Below are 20,012 nucleotides of genomic sequence, written 5' to 3'. Positions count from 1 at the left end.
GGAGGACACAGGCAACTACAGGCCTGTTAGTCTTACTTTGGTCCTTGGGAAGCTTTTTGAAAAAATTATCCAGGAGCACATCTGAGAGGGACCAGAAGGGGGGAGGATGCTCAAGGGCAACCAACACGGGTTCATTAAGGGCAGGTCCTATCAGACCAACCAGATTACCTTCTATGATCAGGTCACAAAATCCTTAGACGCAGGTGTCATGGTGGATGTAGTCTTTCTGGACTTCCGGAAGGCCTTCAACACTGTCTCTCACGCATTCTCATCAAAAAGCTAGGCGACTGTGGCATTGATGCCTACACAGTCAGAAGGGTCACAAACTGGCTAGGGGGCCACACCCAGAGAGTGGTGGTGGATGGGTCATATTCAAACTGGAGGGATGTGGGCAGTGGAGTCTCCCAGGGCTCAGTCCTCGGGCCCATACTGTTCAATTTCTTTCAGCAACTTGGACAAGGGGGTGAAAAGCACCCTGCTCAAATTCACTGACAACACCAAGATTTGGGGCAAGGTGGGCAGGCTCGAAGGGAGGGACAGGATACAACTGGACCTGGACAGGTTACAGGGGTGGGCAAATGAGAATAGGATGGGATTCAATACTGACAAGTGCAAGGTACTGCACTTGGGCAGGAAGAACCAGCAGCATACCTATAAGGCTGGGGAACTCCCTTCTTGAAAGCACACTGGCAAAAAGAGATCTTGGAGTCATTATCGTTTCTAAAATGAACATGGACCACCAATGCAAGGACGTGGTCAGCAAGGCTAACCACACCTTGTCATGCATCCACAGATGCATCACAAGCAGGTCCAAGGAAGTGATCCTCCCCCTCTATGCAACACTGGTCAGGCTACAGTTGGAGTACCGTGTCCAGTTCTGGGCACTGCAGTTCAGGAGGGATGTGGACAACATGGAGAGGGTCCAGAGGAGGGCCATTCATATGAGCAGGGGGCAGCAGGGCAGGCCCTACGAGGAGAGCTACAGGACCTGAACCATTCAGCCTCCACAAGAGAAGGCTGAGGGGGGATCTAGTGGCCATCTATAAACTTACCAGGGGGGACCAGAGGGGATTGGGCGAGACCCTGTTCCCCCGAGCACCTCCCGGAATAACAAGGAACAACAGCCACAAGTTGATTGAGAGTAGATTCAAGCTAGACATCAGGAGGCACTACTTCACACTCCGAGTGGCCAGGATCTGGAACCAGCTTCCAAGGGAAGTGGTGCTGGCTCCTACCTTAGGGGTCTTTAAAAGGAGGCTTGATAACTACCTAGCTGGGGTCATTTGAGTTTAAAGTTAGTAGGGGTCATAAGAGCCCTGTATTCATTCCTGCCCAGGGTATGGGGTCAGACTAGATGATCTGCTCAGGTCCCCTCTGACCCTACTTCTATGAAACTATGAAACTACTCAGGATGAAACCCAAGGGAATGCAGAGAGAAGACAGCAAGAGACCAACCAAGGGGACTTGGGAGAGAGTCCCAAAGACTGACTTACCTGTGGAGGCGAGGAGATGAGGTGGCTGCAGCGTCCAAGTCTGGTGGGTATGGGCAGCCATTCCAGGGACCTGGAGGAAAGAAGAGAAGGAGCTGAGTGCTTGTGTGAGTTTGGGGCATTGACCCAATATGACAGCCCTGAAAGATAAGGGCTGAGATGAACTGTGGGCCGGTCACCTTGGGACTCATGTGGGGAAGAACAGGGTAAGCGACCAAGCACAAGTAACCGGTCACCTAGAACTGATCAAGGCAGTCCGGAGACTGAGACTCCCACAGAGGAGGGCTGATGCGAGTAAAATCCTAACATCTCGTGTAGTGAGGGCAGGGTACGGGATGGTGGAGCCCTGTGAAGCAGAGCCAACTAAGTTACGGAACTGATGACATACTTATCTCCTAGGACTGTACTCATCTTCAGTTCCTTCCTTTTTCCATCTAAGTTGTGGTGGGTGAATTTAAGGAGACAAGCTGATCCAACATGAGAGATGGCAGTTTTATTTTGGAGGACACAGCTAATCTTCCACAGGGTGCCTGTACACGTGTGGGGATGCTGCTTCAACATGCTGTAATTATAGCACATCGGAGCAAATTCGACTAATCAGGTCTGCTGGAGCATGCTAATTAGCACACTCCAGCAGCCTCTGTGTCTCATGTATTCAGTGTCCCTGCACTTCAAAATGGTGGTGGGGGCACTTTAATTAAAGCTCGCCCAATGATCTTTAGTTAAAGCGCCCCCACTGCCATTTTGAAGTGTGGGACACTGAATACAGGAGATACTGCAGACACTTTAATTAGAGTGGCTCTGAGAGCACGTGTAAAGAAAGATGACCTAGGAGTTTTATTATCAGTTTCATCACTGAAATGAGCCTTACACTGGTTAAGTGTTGGTTGTAGAATTCAGTCCTTAAAATGTGCTGAACATCACAAAGAGTAAATCCAGCAGCTTTATACAAAGCTCCCAGTGCCTAAAATGGCATTTTGTCCCTGAGTATGGACTATAGGCTCCATTTAATTTTCAGAGGTCATATAGCAAAATTCCTGGTTCTGCTTTGGGAGAAGTGCACTGCAACTACACAGATTGAGGGTAGGAGGAGGCTGAAAGAAAGTTGCCTAGGTTCATGTGTTAACATTTCCCCGCCTCACCCTGGGTGCATTCACAAATCCTACCAGACCCCAATACAGACTCTAATCCCCCGGTGGCAGCTTGAACAACAACAGGTTTCAACATTAGCCCTGCTAACTTCCACAGGACACCTCCTGGATTACTGTAGTGATCCCAGTGAGGAAGGGTATAAGACTGGCTCTGAAACATTGAACACTATTTCATGCAGCTGTTAATCCATAGATAGTTGCAATCCAGAAACTCCCCTGTATACTCCATGTGCACATCAAAGCAATGCAAACCATTGCTGAGTCACCCTGCCTGTCTTGGGGGGCTCCTTTCTTTAGCTTTTGGTTTCATGCCACATCAAGATCATTCTGCTCACCACACTCAGTACAACTTGCCTGGGGACAACATCCAGCAAGGAGCTGAGTGGGACACTTTTGCAGCATGCAGCAGCAGGGAGAAGGGATCAAGATGGGAAATTGACTGAGTTGTTAGATTTCACCTAGACAGGACCTGCCAAGGCCTCTGCACTTTCCAGTGATCGCATCACTACACAGCTCTTCATTGCCTAGCAATTGTCCTCTTCAAGGGCCTAGCTAAGGGTGGACTAACCACTCATCTACTGCCGAGCAAAGAGCTCCAGTGCATCCTTCACCATTCCCAAACCCTCCGAGCAGTCTGGTCCCAAAACAAAACCGGAATAGATTTAATGTCTAGAAGGATTTGTCCAAATGGATAAGTGTAAGTGCAAACAGGGAACTGGGAGGAGGAAAGGGGAGTCTCACAGCCATATGCTGGATAGCTGGAATAAGGTACAAGCTGGACCTAGACAACACAAGCACAGGGACAAGGACCATGTCAGGCTGGAATCTGCCTCCAAGTACTGCCACCACCCAGGCCTCCAAAAGCAACTCCCTGCCCCAGAAGTTTCAGTTCTTAATTGTTTGAATCAGGTGTGCCGTGGCTCATCCCTTCCTAGACCTATAGACTCTCTACACAAGTGGGTTTTAAAGTCAAGGCACCCCTCATTAGGCTCAAGGCATGTCTTAGAAAATGCCAACGCTTTGCTTTTATTTGGGTTTTGACTATGGAAAAATAATAGAGCAATTCTTCTGCTACAGTTTACTCTGAAAGACACAACTGGTCAGAGTGATTTTGGACCTTTGTACATGATACAAAATTAGCTTAAATCCCCTTTTGCACTGCTGGCCGTTTACACTGTCAGTGGCATATTGAGCATTAAATGACTTTGGGATACAGCAAAATAAAACATGTCCAGGGTATTTTAGTTTGCTACCTTACAGTCATGGAGGGAAGCTCCAGGCCCCTAGGAAAAAAAAAAAAGCAAGCAGCAAGCTTGATTTTTCTTTTTTCCTCCCCAGAGCCAGACCTTCCTGCCTGACCTGTGAGGGGGCCTGGTGTTTCTCTCTACAGCTGCAGTGCTACCGGGGACTGCCCGGGCTGGGTGCCTGTGGGCAGGTGCTGCCTGGGGGGCACTGCCACTGTTGCGGAGGGAAGCACCCCACCCTTCCTCCCCCTGCAGCTCAGGGACCACTCAGCTCTCCGGTAGCTTGCCTTCCCTCTCCCTCCCCCCGCTGCCTTCAGAGAGGCAGGTAAGAATTGGGTCCGATCTTTGTGTACACACCACAGAGGTTTACTTTGCCCTAATCTGAAGTGGTGTTTTTAAAAACCCACCTCTTCAATTTAGGGAGAATTAAACTGAAGTAAACCCCCATAGCATGTATGAGCAGCCTTTTGGACACTGGATTCCTGTTTACAGAAAGCTGCTTTTCTCTTGTGAATCATGTGTAGGAATTCGCACACCTAATAGTCCTAATAAAGTATGGCACCCTGTGGCACTCTAGAAAGAGCTTGCAGCACTCCAGGATACTTTGACATGTTGGCTGAGAATTGCTGCTCTACAATTTCAGTCTAACATTCACTTCTGTTTCAGACCATGCTTGTTTCAAAAAATACATGAATAAATCAGGGTTTTTTAAGAGGGAAGGCCAGGAGTTTGACAGTATTGCCATACATGCCTGTGACTGTATATACGATTGACAAATGCAGTCATTAAAGAAGCCCCTCCCAATCCTTTCTTTTCGTACAACAGCTGTATGGATAGAGTTTAATCTGCTTGAGCAGGGAAGCTTTAAAGATTGTCCCTGCTCATTCTAAATCCAATCCTGCAGGTGTCTAATTTCTCAAATTAGGAATGAAAACTCTATACTATTTGAGAATGTCTGAATTTTTTCTGACCAACACAAGGTGAGAGAGGTGATTGCAGATTGGGCTGCTAGGCTTACAAAAAATTAAATAAAAGACGCATTAATTAACAACCAACGTTTCTGTTACATTAAAACTTGTCTTTTAAGACCAGAACAGTCACTTTTAGTGTTGTAACTGTTGATCAACAAAGTTCCATGGTTATAGTAGCAATGAAAAGAGTTAGTAAAAAGTCTTTCTTCTCTGGTCTTAACATTATTTTGCTTTTTTCAAGCTTGATGGAAAGAGGTGCTCTGCATGAGGAACCACTATAAAAAGGTATTGATTTGAGACACCCCATCTACTCTTAATATTATATATTTTGCACCTTTTAAAGAGTTGGATTTGACTTTTGACCCTCATCAAGGAAAAAAGCTTATTCTCTAGTGTTGATTTAATATACAACCTGGCCTCATTAACACCACTCCCCAACCCAGAACCTGGGGGAAAATTATCAATGGGCCATGGTCGGCCCTACCTCATCTTCAGTGTGATGTCAGTTTACAGAAAGCTGGCCCCCGCACTCTACTTCCTAAGCCTTTGTTTGAACAAAAAAATACGAAAGGCATTAGCAAGCTCTGGCTATTGTTAGCCCCCCCTTGTCTGCGGGTGCTAGTGCAGCCCTGCTGTTCTCCTGTTCTGAGTAGAGTTCATCTGAAGTGCTGGCGAACCATGCCAGCAGACCAAAGCCAGGAAGGCTTTACTAAGGATGTAGAGTAATGGTCAGCAGGAGTGTGTTTATTAGTGTGCAACTGAGAAAGAGTGAGAACAAAGATCATTGATGCCTGCCTTTTATTTGGAGTCTCCAAGAGTCTGAAATCTGCAGATTTTAATGCAAATGAAATTAGTAACAGAAAAGAAACTCTGTAACAAGGACAGTTCCATGCTCACTGAGTGTTACATCACTTTGACCAAAAAAATGCTTAGTTTGTGGACCACATGTTATTTTGCTGCAGCTTATATAGTAGGCAGTTGTTGATCCTTCTGGATCATGGTGTATGATCACCAGGATTTTTTATATGTATACCTAGGCAGGAGTGGAAGCTGCCAAGACCTTGCATCTCTCCTTTAGACCACTTAAGACAGAATCCAAAGGCTGGACCAAGCCTGGACATTCATTGCCTTAATGGCTGTATTTATATGCATTCAGGAATCAAACCCAGGTCTCCCTTGTGGTAGATAAGGATTCTACCACTGAACCACAACAGCAGGTTTAATGTATATAGGTTTAGTACAACTAACTAAATTATATAAGCCACCTTATTTCAGAATGGGAACAGAATTACAGTAGTTCATCAAGGAGGGGTAGACTGTAGGCTGCTATTAAAACACTTTAGCACTAGGATAAGCAAAGCTATCTTACCCAGGCACTTTCTGTGATGATTGATTACAGCTGTGGACACAGAACACCTACACTAGTGTAATTCACACTGGTTTAAAATTAATATCATATTCCATGTGGTATCTTTACACTGGACAGAAATGCACCAAAATTAAAAAAGACAGACACATGCAGCCAAGAGGACATTCTGCTCAGCAGCAGGTAGACACAAGTAGCCTACAACTCATACCCTTGCCATTCCCCAGAGTCATTCCAGCCCCCAAGCTACCAAAAGCTTCATACCTCTCTCAACCATCTTACGTAGTATGGCCCAAGGGGTTGTAAATTAAATATTTAAAAAGTCATATGCATGTAAAAAGGACCGTGGCTAAGGCCCTTGAACACAAGGCCTTGGTCTTGGGAAGCCAGCAAGATAACCACCAAGCTACAGCCACAGACTTTTAGAGTCTCTCCTGCACCAGCCCTTGCTGTAGTGCCAGCCTTACAAGAAAACAGCCCAAGCCTCAGATACTGATGTTTCTCCTCCCAGTCCCAACACCAAGCCCAGGAACAACTGGGCACCCTAATCTATTGGACACCTTATATGATGTGGCCAGAAGGGCTGTGGCTACCTCAGGGTATTTTTTAAAGCCACATGCAGCCAAAGGGCCTTCTACCCAGAAAGTTTCAGCAATGGAAATCTAGGTTAGATATTAGGAAATATTCTCTCGCTAAGAGGGTAGTAAAGTGCTGGAACAGGTTACCCAAAGAGAGTATGGAATCTCCATCCTTGGAGGTTTTTAAGACCCGGCCATTCAAAGCCTTGGCTGGAATGATATAGTTGGGGATGGTCCTTCTTTGAGCAGGGGGTTGGACAAGATGGCCTCCTGACGTCCATTCCAACCCTAATTGTCTGTAATTCTATAAGCAAAAGTAGGCTCCCTTCAGCTGCATACATCCACTGAGGCATTCTGAGCAAGGCAAAGGATGTCATCCTCCTGCTCTACTTAGCCTTGGTGAGAACATAACTGGAGTACTGCATCCAGTTCTGGACAGCACACTTCAGGAAGGATGTGGAGAAGCTCAAGAGAATCCAAAGGAGGGCCACATGCATGATTAGAGGCCTAGAAACCAGGTCATATGAGGAGATGCTGAAAGACTTAGGACTGTTCAGCCTGGAGAACAGAAGCCTCAGAGGGTACTTGGTAGCAGCCTATAAGTATCTGGGGGGCATACATCAGGGGGAGAATCTATTCACCAAGGCCCCCCCCCCGGAAGGACAAGAAATAATGGGCACAAACTGATTGAAGATCACTTCAGGCTAGACATAACTTATTTACATGTCTAGTGTTGAGGGTTTGGAACAGGTTCCCCACAGTGGTAGTACGTTTACCCACCCTGGCAATCTTTAAAAAGTGTCTTGACGCCCAACTTGCTAGGGTCATCTGATCCCAGCAGTCTTTCCTGCCCAAATGCAGGGGGGCTGGACCTGTAAGATCCCTTCCAGCCCCTAACAACTATGAAACTATGAAATACGCAGCCTTCACCCCAAAGCCCAGCCCTTGAGCTAGCAAGCACCCAGGCTGAGCACCCTCCTGCAGGACACCTTATGTGGTAGGGTCCAGGAGGCCATGGCCACCCCTAAATTTAAAAAAAGCAGTTATGTGCACCCAAGAAGAACCTCTGGTCAGCAAGAGCAGGGTATGGGCAGCCTCAAACTCATGACCTCTGACGTTACAGGCCCAAAGCACAGAGGCTGAAGGACCTTCTTTTTCAGACTCTTTGGACATATCTACACGAGATATTTACTTCATAGTTGACTAATTAGCTGCACAGTAAATGTCTTGGCATCTACACGTGCACCCCTATTAGGCCCAAGTAATTTAATTTATTCCTCAGCAGGACAGTACCTGTAAATCCTGCTAGGGAGTAAAAAACAGCAGCAGCATGTGTAGATGCTGCCCCAGCTGCTAGGGCATGAGGGTGCTTCAGTGAGGGGGTTGACTGCCAACTAGTCCCATGCTGAAGCACCTTTGTGCTCCAGCCAGCCCCTCCACAGCATGTTGAGGTTGGGGGAGCAGCTCCAGACTGGTAGGTGGGCTCCGTTCCCCAACAGGGTCCCTTGCCAGCCAGGGCTATTGCAACCTGGCTCAATGGGCTATGCATGAATAAACTCTGGAGCTTATTGCTCCAGAGTTTATTGCTCCCAGGCACACATTCAACCAGCGCACCTGAGAGCAGTACATTCCAGAACAATAAGCTCCAGAGTTTTACTCAATGCCCATTTATTGCTTGTGTAAATGCACTCTTTGGGTACAAGAGTTTAGTTCAACTGGGTAAAGTTCAGCCACTAAGTTTAAGCCATTTGAAATTCAAACTGCTGAAAACTTTACAAGCATGCAAAGTGCTACCTTCATGCCTTGCAGATAGCCTGCAGTGCTAAAAGCACCCAGCCAAAGCATGTAGGCCAACGTGTTTTGTAGGCTGCTCTAAGCTCAGACCCTAAGTTACCAGGTACCAAAGCTGCATATCCTCTTTTCACTGGGCACATCTACACAAGACATTTATTAGGCTGGAGTAAAGTAATTTATTTTACTTGTATTTACAAGTATTATCCTGCTGCAGTGTAAAAAACTCCACAGCAGGCATGTGTAGACACTGCTCAACTGGCTGGGGTACGAGGATGCTTTAGTGCAAGTGCAGCTAACCTGCTGGCTAGCCCTGCACTGAAGCTCCCTCATGCCCCAGCCAGGCCCTCGGCAGCACAATGAGGCAGGGGGAGCAGACCTGGGCTGGCAGGCTGAGCCTCAGGACCCCCTGCCAGCTGGGGCTGCTACTCCCAAATTCCATGTGTCGTGCCTGAATAAACTGCAGAGCTTATTGATCCAGAGGTAGTTGCTCCTGGGCACATGTTCCAATGGTGCACCCAGGAGCAATCAGTTCTGAAGCAATAAGCTCTGCAGTTTATTCAGGCGCTGTAATTGCACATATAGATGTGCCCACAGGCAATTTATATGGCATAGCCCAACTGGTCACAGCTGCCCCAACATTAACACCCCCCCACAAAAAAAACCCCCAAACCTTATGGAGCCAAGGGTCTTAAACCCAGGAGTTTGGCCAGTCAGTTAACTAACCACTGGGTTACAGCTGCAGAGATTTTTTGGCTCTCTCCCACTCTACCCCAGTTGAGCTAGGATTTTAGTCTCCATTATATTCCATTAGGCTCCACTATATTCCACAACATCCCCAGGGCTGCCTGTACCAGTGTTTCATCGCCCTACAATTTAGGAAGATTTTTCCTAATATCCAACCTAAATCTTTGCTGCCAATTAATATGATTACTTTTATTCCCCCACCCCATCCATGGGTAATAACCAGGGATCCTGGTTCTCCCTGATTAAAATAAATAAATATAGAAAATCACAAATTCTCTGATAAAACCCCTAAAACCTTAATTAAAGTGCCTCTCACTCCCCACCCCTGCACAGCTCCCCCAACCCTCCCCAGCCCTGCGGAGGGGGCCCCAGCTGCCAGGGCTACAGGTCCAGGGACCTGGGTCAGCAGCCCCCTGCCCCTGGCAGGAGGTGGTGGCTACTGCAGCAAAGCCCAGTCCCCCCCTGCTGCCTGCCTACCTGCTGCAGGCTCAGGTGGGTGGGGAGTAGGGTTGTCTCCCCGCTACTGCATGCACTCCTCAGGGAGCAGAGGGAACCCATACCCCACAGATCTGTGCATGGGGTGAGGGTGCAGCAGGCTTCATGCTGTGGGCTTGGGCAGGGGCATGCGGCCAGCTCCCTGGTGCTGCATGCACTCCCCGCAGGCAGGGGGACCCGTGGCCCCCAAATCTGGGGGTGGGGTGGGGGTGGGTGTAGGCTCCAGGCACAGGCTCCCACCCTGCTGCCCTCTGCAGTCTGGTGAGTGTAATCTGGTGCAGCAGGGAACAGCAGGGCCAAGTGGAAAAGCTGTGAGCTACGTGCTGCCCTGGTGACATGTCTCCTGCAGAGAGGACAGCAGCACAGGGTTGCACTAATCAAAGCTGCTGTGTACATAGGATACATGTTTTCAGGGCCGTTTGGAGCTCGTAGCAACAAGCGGCTTTTCTGCGCAGCCCCATGGTCCCCTGCTGCGCTGGGTCACATGTGCTGGGCTGCAGATGCCCTGGAGTAGGGCAGCAGGGCGGAAGCCCAAGCCTACAGCCTACATCTGCCCCCACCCCCATCCCATGTATAGATCTGGGTGGCATGGGTCCCTCTTCCCCTCTGGGGAATGTGTGCAGTGGTAGAGAGCTGGCCCTTTTCCTTGCCCCTGGACGAGATGCCTGTGGCCCCATCCTTTACTCTGGTGGGGCTCTGCAGCCACGCATTGTGGCCCTAGGCCCCAAGCACTGCCTAGCTGGACAGCAGCCCCAGCCTGGCCCAGTTCCCCCCTTCCCTCCCTATGAGGGCTCAATTTCCACCCTACCCACCTACTTACCTGGGGAGCTACTCTACAGACTGCCTGGGGCCATGTGCATCTATATGCACATGGCGTCTCCTGCCTGATCACCCTCTTCCTGCTCCCCCACAACCCGCTGAAGGCTGGAACTCTTGCCAGCCTTCAGAGGGCTAATCGCAAAACTTCAAAATCAATGGGGTCCTCTGGTAAAATGAGAAATCTGTGTTTGCCTCTGGTAAAAGGTGAAATCTGTGGTTTACTCCTTTTTTCCATGGGAAATGGAAAACCTGGATCCCTGGTAATAACGGATTACCATCTTCTTTATAACAATCAATGTGAAAATGCAGTATTGCAAACTAGACACAGAGTTAGACCATACCAAATGAAACCTCACCAATGCTACATAGAGTGGAATAATCACTTTCTGAACCTAAATTACACGCTTATGTTAATACCTCCTAAAATGAGTTGTATTTTTTGCAACAGCACTGCTGACTTATATTCAGTTTGTGGTCTTTAATTCCCAGATACCCTCTTGCTATACTACTACCTAGCTACTGAGTCCCCATTTTGTATCTTAACATTTGTTTTTTGCTTCCTAGTGTAGCAGTTTGCAACGGTCTTTAGTTCATTTTATCTTCTTCATTTGGCCATTTCTCCAATCTATCAAGGTCATTTTGAATTGTAATCCTGTCCTCCAAAGTGTTTGCTCTCCTGGCTTTGTGTCTTCTGTAAACTTTATAATAATACAGTGTACTCCATAACAATACAGTGTACTCCAGGTCATACTTATGTATGGTCTGGCCTTAGATAACTTAAGGACCATAAAGACTGTTTTCATAAGTGTAATACTCTGAAAGTATGCTACATACAATTTCATTATGCTACTTTAAGTTTATTAAATACATTTAATACTTAGACTTGGGAGCTTGTACTATGCATGATCCTATGTGAAATTTAAAAAACAAACAAACCAGACTTCCTTAAACAAGTCCTAGTTTGAACATGTAATTAGAAGGGAGAACAAGTACCGGCTTAGGGAAACATTCCCACCATAGGAAGACGTGCCACGTGTTCTAATTAGAATTGACAAACTTACTACCACGTAGCAATTTTTTCATGTTCACCCCAAGTACTGACACAAATGGGGCATCGCAAAATAGATAAATTAAATATAATCTAAGTTTGTAATTTTTATAACACAAAAGGTGATGGGAAATAGAAAAAGATAAAAATTGGAAAGTTTGGGACAGGAAAAAAAGGATAGGATGGAACAAAATTCTATGCATGTATACTGCCTGCAGGTACAGATCCATTTCTTGGGAGTGCCTTTTTTTGAGAAATGTGGTTAACTGATATACTGTGGGTATCAGGGATATACTGGCCCTTCTCATATGTCTGACTCCCCAAAAGGAGGAAAGAACTAAAATCCTCTTACTTCAGAAACACAGCTCTCTGCCACTTAAACTTTAAGAGTCTTCCTAGGTATCGACAGCTGGGTCAATGATAGTTTCTATCCATCAGGCAGTTTGTTACAATATTCCTGAGAAAGAGGCACAGAAAAGATGAAGTGTGGTTATTCTCAGAAAGCAAGGCAAAGCAATGCTTTCTTACCTAACAGATTGGCTTTGTGATATATCACATATTCTTCAATGGCTGTATTACAATACTCCGATTCATGCTGAATAGCACTTTACACTTGTCCTTGTGCCATTGTCTCTGAGCCTATATCCTTTGTGAATAAGACTATCAGAATCAGCCCCATGGTGCCCAAATTTTAATCCTCCTACATTTCAGACCTGCAAGCACTCTGAAGGAAAGCCAGCAACAAGCTGGATTTCCTTCCAGCTCATACTTCTTCATAATGTTGACTGAATTCCTTTCAAAAAAATCTTTGCAGATAATATACATGTCAGAAATAAAACCACTCAGGTTGAGCTAGCTGGCCATGTACAGGAGCTTCACAACTTAACTGATCTGAGGTGGAATCATCGAAATACAGTAAATATATTACTTTCTCCTTTTGTATAGCTACTTACAGAGGTATGCAATAAGTCAGTGTTAGACCAAAGAATAGAAGCCAGTTCCCCTGATTCCCAGTCTTCTGCTCTAGACAGATTTCCCTCTGATAAGGTATCAATGAATATATGGGTGGCTTGCTGAACAACTGAAAAGTGATGGGTGAAAAACTTAACTCTTAGAAGCTGCAGTGACGATTCCTAGCAAAGTATGGCAAATACTCACCTGGATAAATGTGGTGTGAACAATGCATTTCTTGCCTGTAGACAAGGCAAAAGCCTGGCTCCCCAAACAATATAAAGCCAGGAGGGTTACATAATTGGAAAGTTAAAAAGGAATTAAATAAGGGTCTGTTGCTTTAAAGCTTCCCTCCACCCTTCATCACTTCTATCCATCACTTGCCTGCAGCCTACAGTATACTGAGGAATCGCGTGCAAGCATTACCATAACCCAAGGCTTCACATAAACTATTCTCTTTCAGGTCATTGGCAAATAACAGGTATATCCGGTTGTGCCTTTGTACTTGCCTGCACACAAATTAAAAGCTCATGTAAAGTACAGTAATCAAAGTCACTCAGGGAGAAGGGGAGGTGTGCAGGGGGAGGGGGTGCAATGCAAACAGCCAAGGGATCATGTTATCTATCTTCTTGGGACAGCCACTGATTGGACTTGGCTTGCATATCATGTATACCTCAGAAAGGAAGAGAAGAAGCAGGCCTGGCTTGCAGCCAAAGCAGTCCCTCAAGGGCCTGGTGCTGCTCCTAACCCCCACCTCACACTGAGGAAACTGGTATAAGCCCAAATATGCAGTGTCTGCCGCCTCAGTCCCACAGTCCTACATAATTGTCCATGAAGGACGTTTTACACTTTCCCTAAATCATATAGTAATAGCAATTCCTGGTATGTTTACCCCACACACTGCAGTATAGAGTAAAGAAAGCTGAACTAGCTCAGGAAGTGGAAGGAGCACAGGATGACAGTAGGAAGCTTGATGTGCCTATCTGCTCAAGGGAGGAATGTTGCATCCTGTTCCAGTAATGCTGCTCCTGCCACCTTTACCATTGGAAACCACCTGCCAGAGGTGGACACCACTTGTTATCTCCATGAGAGGGTGCCAGCTCACTTGTGTAGCCCCCATATTACTGATACCCCTCCAGAAGGAGCTCACCTGAGCCCTGCCCTGCTTCTGGAATGCACCTGCCCTCTCTGTCCTTGGTGTTGCTGCTGTTACTACTTTCACAAAGGATATCTTCTGATGCCTTAACTAGACATCCCTCCTTTCACCTCAAAAGTCAGCCCCTGCTGTTGTGACCCCAAATATCACTTTTTCCATCTCTACCACATCTATGAAACCTAGAGCACGAGTCCAGCACTGCTGCTGCTATGGAGGGAGCTGACAGGACTCTTTGCAGTCCATCTGAGTCTGGTGGGTGTTTGGGAGAAGGATTTCTTGTATTGTCTCTCTCTTTCCTCACTGGCATGCCATGAGATTAACAGGCATTAGTGAAGGTGTATTACTGCGATGTTGTGAAAAGACTGAACCTGTCCCGACTGGCACCTGCAGCCTCTTTGCTTTGTGGTCTTTGATCTGCTACTGCTGAAGGCTAGAATAACAGTATGGCTCAGAGACAAGCACAAGCTTCCCTTGGGTTTGTTCTCAATTGCCAGAAGAAATACCCATGCCAAGGGGTGTATTTTTTCCTTCTAAGTCTGCTGAATTTACAAAAAGGATCAGGGTCAAACTTGCATTACAAAAGTGCCTTGTGGTCTCAACCAAAGCCATGGCCCCACTGTGCTGGGTGCTGAAAAGCCACATCATACAGTTGGTATAATTACTATTATTGTTTGTATTACTGGAGAGCTTAGGGACCCTAATCAGGGACCAAGACCCAACTGTACCAAATGCTGTACCAGACACAGAACTAAAAAGGTGGTTACTATCCTAAATAGTTTACATGCACCACCTTAAATCAAAGGCAGACCAAGGAAAACAGAAAGGAGAGATAATAGACAGAGGAAAAGTACCCAGGTCTGCTGATACTCACCAGTGCCCTTAGCACAAGGCAACACTACCTTCTTGAGTATTCTTCTTGTCATCTTTGATTTTGCCTGACTGATAAAGCTGAACACCTAGGAAGTAAAGAGAAAAACACAAAGCAGTTAGATACCGTTACAGAGTTGCCATTTTCTCCATGGCTTGAACTCATTTTGTCTAACTCCTTCTTCTAATAGAAAAGGTGCTGGATTCTTATCTTTATATGTAACAATACATTTCAAATTCAGAAAAGATGGTACAGACACACCCATATTCTCACAGAAGATTTCAGCCCTTCTGCAAAGTAACCCATATTGCTCTATTTCCCTCCACCCTCAACCCCCAATCTCTGTTTTTTAGATTAATTTTTTACTTGTTGGTGTCTAACAATGAGAAGAAAAGGGATGACTAGATTGTGATTACTAATGTGGAAGAGTCTTCTGCTGATTGAGAGAGAGTCATTAGGGGAAGACCCTTAACAACTAGAAGCAAATTCTCAGCTAGTATAAATTGTCTTAACTCCATTAGCTACAACAGAACAGCAGCTGAGACCCTGCAGGTTAGAGAAGAAGGCATTTTTGCTTAGGAGAACTTTTGTGATGTTCATACTTCTGTGTCCCTGCTTGATTCAGCTGTCAGCTTCACAAGTGCTAATTATTTTTTCTCACAGACCATCTCCATGAATAGTATGCGTTCATCTTCCAGGGCACAAAGGTTACCATATGTTGGTGGCTGATGAATTACTAGAAAGTTGCTGGTTGAAAACACTGACAGTTTACCCGCTTAAAATACTAATCATTTGGACTCTGAACATTCCCCACCAAGAAGTCATCACATGCCCAATGACTGATAATTGGAGCAACTTTTGGCCTATTCATTTGAAATGGTGGTAGGCAAAACATAATTATTCCAGTTATAGTGAAGTGCAGGCAGTGAACACACCTGCCTAATCCCTGATAATGTCATAGCTCTTTAATAAGCATAAGTGTCCAGGACTGGCTTTATACATCATACATAACTATATACATCTCATATTTACTTCTGATATAAGATCAGAATCAGGCCTTTTAAGTTATTTACTAGATTTTTTTCTTTTTGTATTTTATTTAATTTCCCCTGCAATTGTAAGATTTAAGCAAGCAAACAGAAAAGAAAAAGAGAAATCTCCTGGCAACAGTTTGGTAGTGTGGATTTTTCTGAGGTAGATTCCCAGAGTACATAAGACCTTTTCTTTAAGTTGTCTGTCTTACTGTGACTGAAGTGCCTGAAATCTAAAAAACAAAACACAAGCCCAGCAACAGAACAAAGCCTAGGAGCCAAATTCTTAGCTGCAGTCATCTGGTGTCCTTGTAAATATCTAAGAGTTAAGTCTGATCTTAAACCGGTATAACTCTTCTTACGGGGCTACTTTTTGTTTACACCAGTATCCCCAGGATCAGAATCGGGCCCCATATGTTTACAAAATGCCTGTGAGATTAAATAGTACAAAAAAATAAGGTATGCTTCTGTTTATACTGTTTGTTTTAAGCTGCCCAGGAGTTTCATACTGTCTCGATTTTGCACTTATGCTACTGCATGTATTTCTTAACCTTGTATATTTTTGCACACAATTCAGAAGCACACGATCAGAAAAAATACATTCAAAGCCTTTTGAGTCATAGGTTGGAATCTTCTATAAGCTGTAAATATTTTGTACAAACTCCATTCTGAAGTCACCCAAGGATAAAAGAGTGATCACTGGTCCACAAAAACTTCACTGAGAGATCCCATGATCCCAATAAAGGAAAGACACAAGAGAGCATAGGTTTGGAGAGAACTTAGAATCACAGGGCTAGAAGGGACCACAGGGTTCATCTAGTGAGTCTAGGCTATTGCAGAAATACTGGCTGTGCTGCTCCTAAATTAGGGCAGGAAAAATACTGCCTGTGGGCAGCATCCCACCAGGCAATTCCACCTAGCCCGTGGAACCACTCTGCATTGGTGATGCGTAGGGGGAGCACGCGGAAGCACATGCACCCCCTGAGATTGGCGGTGCACCCCCTGAAAGAAGCGTTGCCCATGCTGCCGGTGGCGCCTGTAGGCAGTCGCCACTCGCCAGCCCCACCCCTCCCTCACCGCTGACACCGCCAGTAGCATCTGCAGGCAGCTGCCGATTGCCACTGACTGCTGCCAACGGCGTCTGTGGGTGGTCACCAACTGCTAATCAGCACTTGCCACACCACCCTCCACTGCTGCTGCTGCCACAGTTGCCTGTGGAAGCTCTCTGCTTGCCACTGCCACACCCCCGCTGCTTCCACCTGTGGGTGGTTGCCTTGCCCCCCAGCCTCCAGAGGCATGCATCATTCATGCCCCTCTGTAAGCCCTCTGTAAGCCTTGGCCTTTGTTGCCCCTCTGCAAGCCAGCACCTCTGTGGGGCCAGGTTAGGCTGGCCCTGCATGCTGCAGGAGTGCACAAGCTGCGCGCTACGGGCTGGGTGGGGCTGGCCCCACGTGCTGCTGCTATGTGCAACCAGGGACTTGGGCGGGAGCTGTATATTATGGGGCAGGGTAGGGCTGGCCCTGCATGGTGCTACCACCTATGGCTGGGGTCTGGGGTGGAAGCACGGCGAGCTGCATGCTATGGGGTTGTGTGGGGCTGGCCTCATTTGCTACCGCATGTGGCTCAAGGACTTGCACACTCTGGGGACTCTGAGGACCCACACCCCACCACACCCCCACCCACTCTCCAACCACACACTGTACTCCCCCAATCCCTGCACCAACCATCCCCCCACATACACCCCCTTACCCCCCACACAATATACAAGAGTAAGACTGCAATCACCTCTAGATATACCATGCAACCACACACAACTCAGGACAAAATATTTAAAAAATAAAATTAAAATAAGTTATAGTAAATTATTTTTTAGCATATTTGTTTTTTCTCTGGTTTTAAGATGGCAACCCCCCCCCCCAAAAGGAATATTTCTGGGGCAAGGGGAGAGACATCCAGTGGCAAAGATTGGGGGCTAGGGTGGTGGGACTTCCAGTCCCAAGATGGTGACTGGGGGAGGGGCACCTGTCAAGGGGCGGGGCTACCCTTGTGGCCCTCAACTTCTCACAAAAATTCATTGAGCAGCCCTCCAGCAGAAATAACTGCCCACCCCTATCCATAACCACCCCAGATAGATGCCTCTCCAGGCACTTCTTGAAAACCTTCTAGGTTTGTGTGAAAATGAAGAGGGACAGTGTTACCCTCAGAACAGGGAGGCTAAGTAGGATGGGAAGAATTCAGCAACTTCTTGACTCAAGCCTTTGTGCAGTTTCAGTTGCTGATTGCATGAGTCCCTGTGTGCAGCAATCAGTTCAATGAAAGGAAGCTGATGCTTTCAAAACTATGTAATGGCTCAGTACGGTCAGCACCAAAAAGAGAGAACTGCTGCCACCACTTGAGACAAGCTCAGAGTTGACTGTATGTACCTTTACTAACATAAGTAATTCCTATTCATGCAAAAGTTCACGTAGATATAAGCAGAGCTACTTGAGCAAGAGAACTTTAGTGTAAGGCTCCCAACTTTCCCCCAAAGGGTAAAGAAAACCTCTTTAGTCTCCAAGCAGGCAATTACACTTAGTCCTTAGGAACTCTTCTTCCTTAGCCAGCTGTCACTTCCCTTAACAATGAATTGCAAGGCTCTTTGACCTCTCTGGAGTCTCTGCTATTGGACTAATTTTGAATCCCCGCTGACTTATATCATGAGCTTTGTTTAAGGAGAGTTAATGGATCCAAACTCCTTTCCTTTCACCTCAAAATTCCCACATACCTCACCAGACACCCTTATTTGCCTCTCTCCCAGCAAATTTTCTCTTTCCCATCCTGCATCAGCTATATTTTTAAGTCTTAAACAAGAATGGTATTCCTTTTGGAGAACACGCCTGATGGATGCAGTCTTAAATCACCAGTCGAACAAAATCCACTTTGACTACCGTCATGGAATGGATTCACCACAAGTATTGTCTGGAGTAAGGTCTCCACCCAGAACTGGGGAAATATGCCTTAACCAGACATGAAGAAACAAGCATCTAAGTGAGGTTCAGATATATTTGACTGGGGATGAGTGTCACAATGGGAAGTAAGAAAAAGGAAATTAGGTGGGGGAAGGGTGGTAAAACTGAGTGGAAATGACTTAGGACCTGATCAAAAGCACACTGAGGATGACAGGAATTGTTCCATTGACACTAGTGGGTTTTGGATCTGGTCCTTAGTAATACCATTATTTTATGTCATTATCTCAGTTTCAAGGAACCTTTGCATTCCTTAATAATGCTGAGTCTGGGTACCAGCTGATGGCTTTGGATGTGGAGTCTGTCAGAGACACTGGCCTTGGTTTCAAGGCCAAGAGCACAAGGACATGAGAAGACATTTCCTAGTGGCTCTTCCCTTTCCAGAACGTAGCACGAGCTAAGGGTCTCATTCCTGACTGCCAGGACCCTGCTAAGACACCAAAGGCCAAACAATGCCTCCCCCAGCCTTTGTGCCATGCTAGAAAGCTGGAAATAAGGTTCAGATTGTACTGTTTAGACTGCAGGTGCCCTGGGCAGGGACTTCAGTGTGTGTGTGTCTGTGTGTGTATGGGAACTTCAGTGGGGGTGTGTGTAGGGTATGTGTGTATGTAGGGGGGTGTAGGGACTTCAGTGGGGGTGTGTAGAGACATTGGGGGGTGGGGGTGTATGTAGAGACTTCAGTGTGTGTGTATGCATGTGTAGGGACTTTGGGGTGTGTATGTGTGTGTTAGGGACTTTGTGTGTGTGCATGTGTAGGGACTTCAGTAGGGGGTAGGAACTGTGTGTAGGGACTTTGGGATGTGTGTGTATAGGGTGTGTAGAGACTTCAGTGTGTGTAGGGGTGTGTATATGTAAGGACTTCAGTGGGTGCGTATGTGTGTGTGTAGGGTGTATGTGGAGAGACTTCAGTGTGTGTATGGCAAACTTGTTTTCCCAGCTCAACCTACCAAACTTGCCCTGGCTTTCCCCAGTCCTTGGACAACAGCAGGGCTCCATAGCCAGGCTTTTCTTCCTAGTTGCCTCTATCTCTGGGAGAGAACAGGGATGGGAGATGGGGGCTGTTCTTCTCTGTCAGGGTGACAAAACAGAGGTGCTGAGGCAGGGCTCAGTGCGCTGGCTCCAGCAGGGCCCGCTCAGGCCCCCGTGGCTTCAGTGAGAGGAAAGCCAAGGGCGGGCAGGTCGGCCCGGGCCGCCTCGCCGGAAGGGCAGGAGAGGGCACTGGGAAGCCGGCGGCACAGGATGGGCGGGCGCCCTGTGGGGCTGGGGAAAGGGCGGGAGGGGCAGGAGCCCCGGGGGGCGCC

The 20,012-nt window shown here is 46.8% G+C and overlaps 1 long non-coding RNA gene across 1 annotated transcript in view; it reads right to left on the bottom strand.

Moving 5' to 3' along the window:
* Positions 1-19,967, bottom strand: part of LOC109319890 — a 22,028-nt gene extending 2,061 nt beyond the window's left edge. The window contains exons 1-3 of the long non-coding RNA XR_002103660.1: positions 19,659-19,967; positions 14,679-14,763; positions 1,494-1,563 (exon numbers count right to left, since the gene is read on the bottom strand). This is a non-coding gene — a long non-coding RNA (uncharacterized LOC109319890). The remainder of the gene's footprint in view (positions 1-1,493; positions 1,564-14,678; positions 14,764-19,658) is intronic.
* Positions 19,968-20,012: the final 45 nt, after the last annotated feature.

This window comes from Crocodylus porosus, unplaced genomic scaffold (genome assembly GCF_001723895.1).
Source record: "Crocodylus porosus isolate Cpor-Errol unplaced genomic scaffold, CroPor_comp1, whole genome shotgun sequence".
Classification (NCBI taxonomy): Eukaryota; Metazoa; Chordata; order Crocodylia; family Crocodylidae; genus Crocodylus; species Crocodylus porosus.
This window is presented reverse-complemented; position numbering and strand designations above follow the sequence as displayed.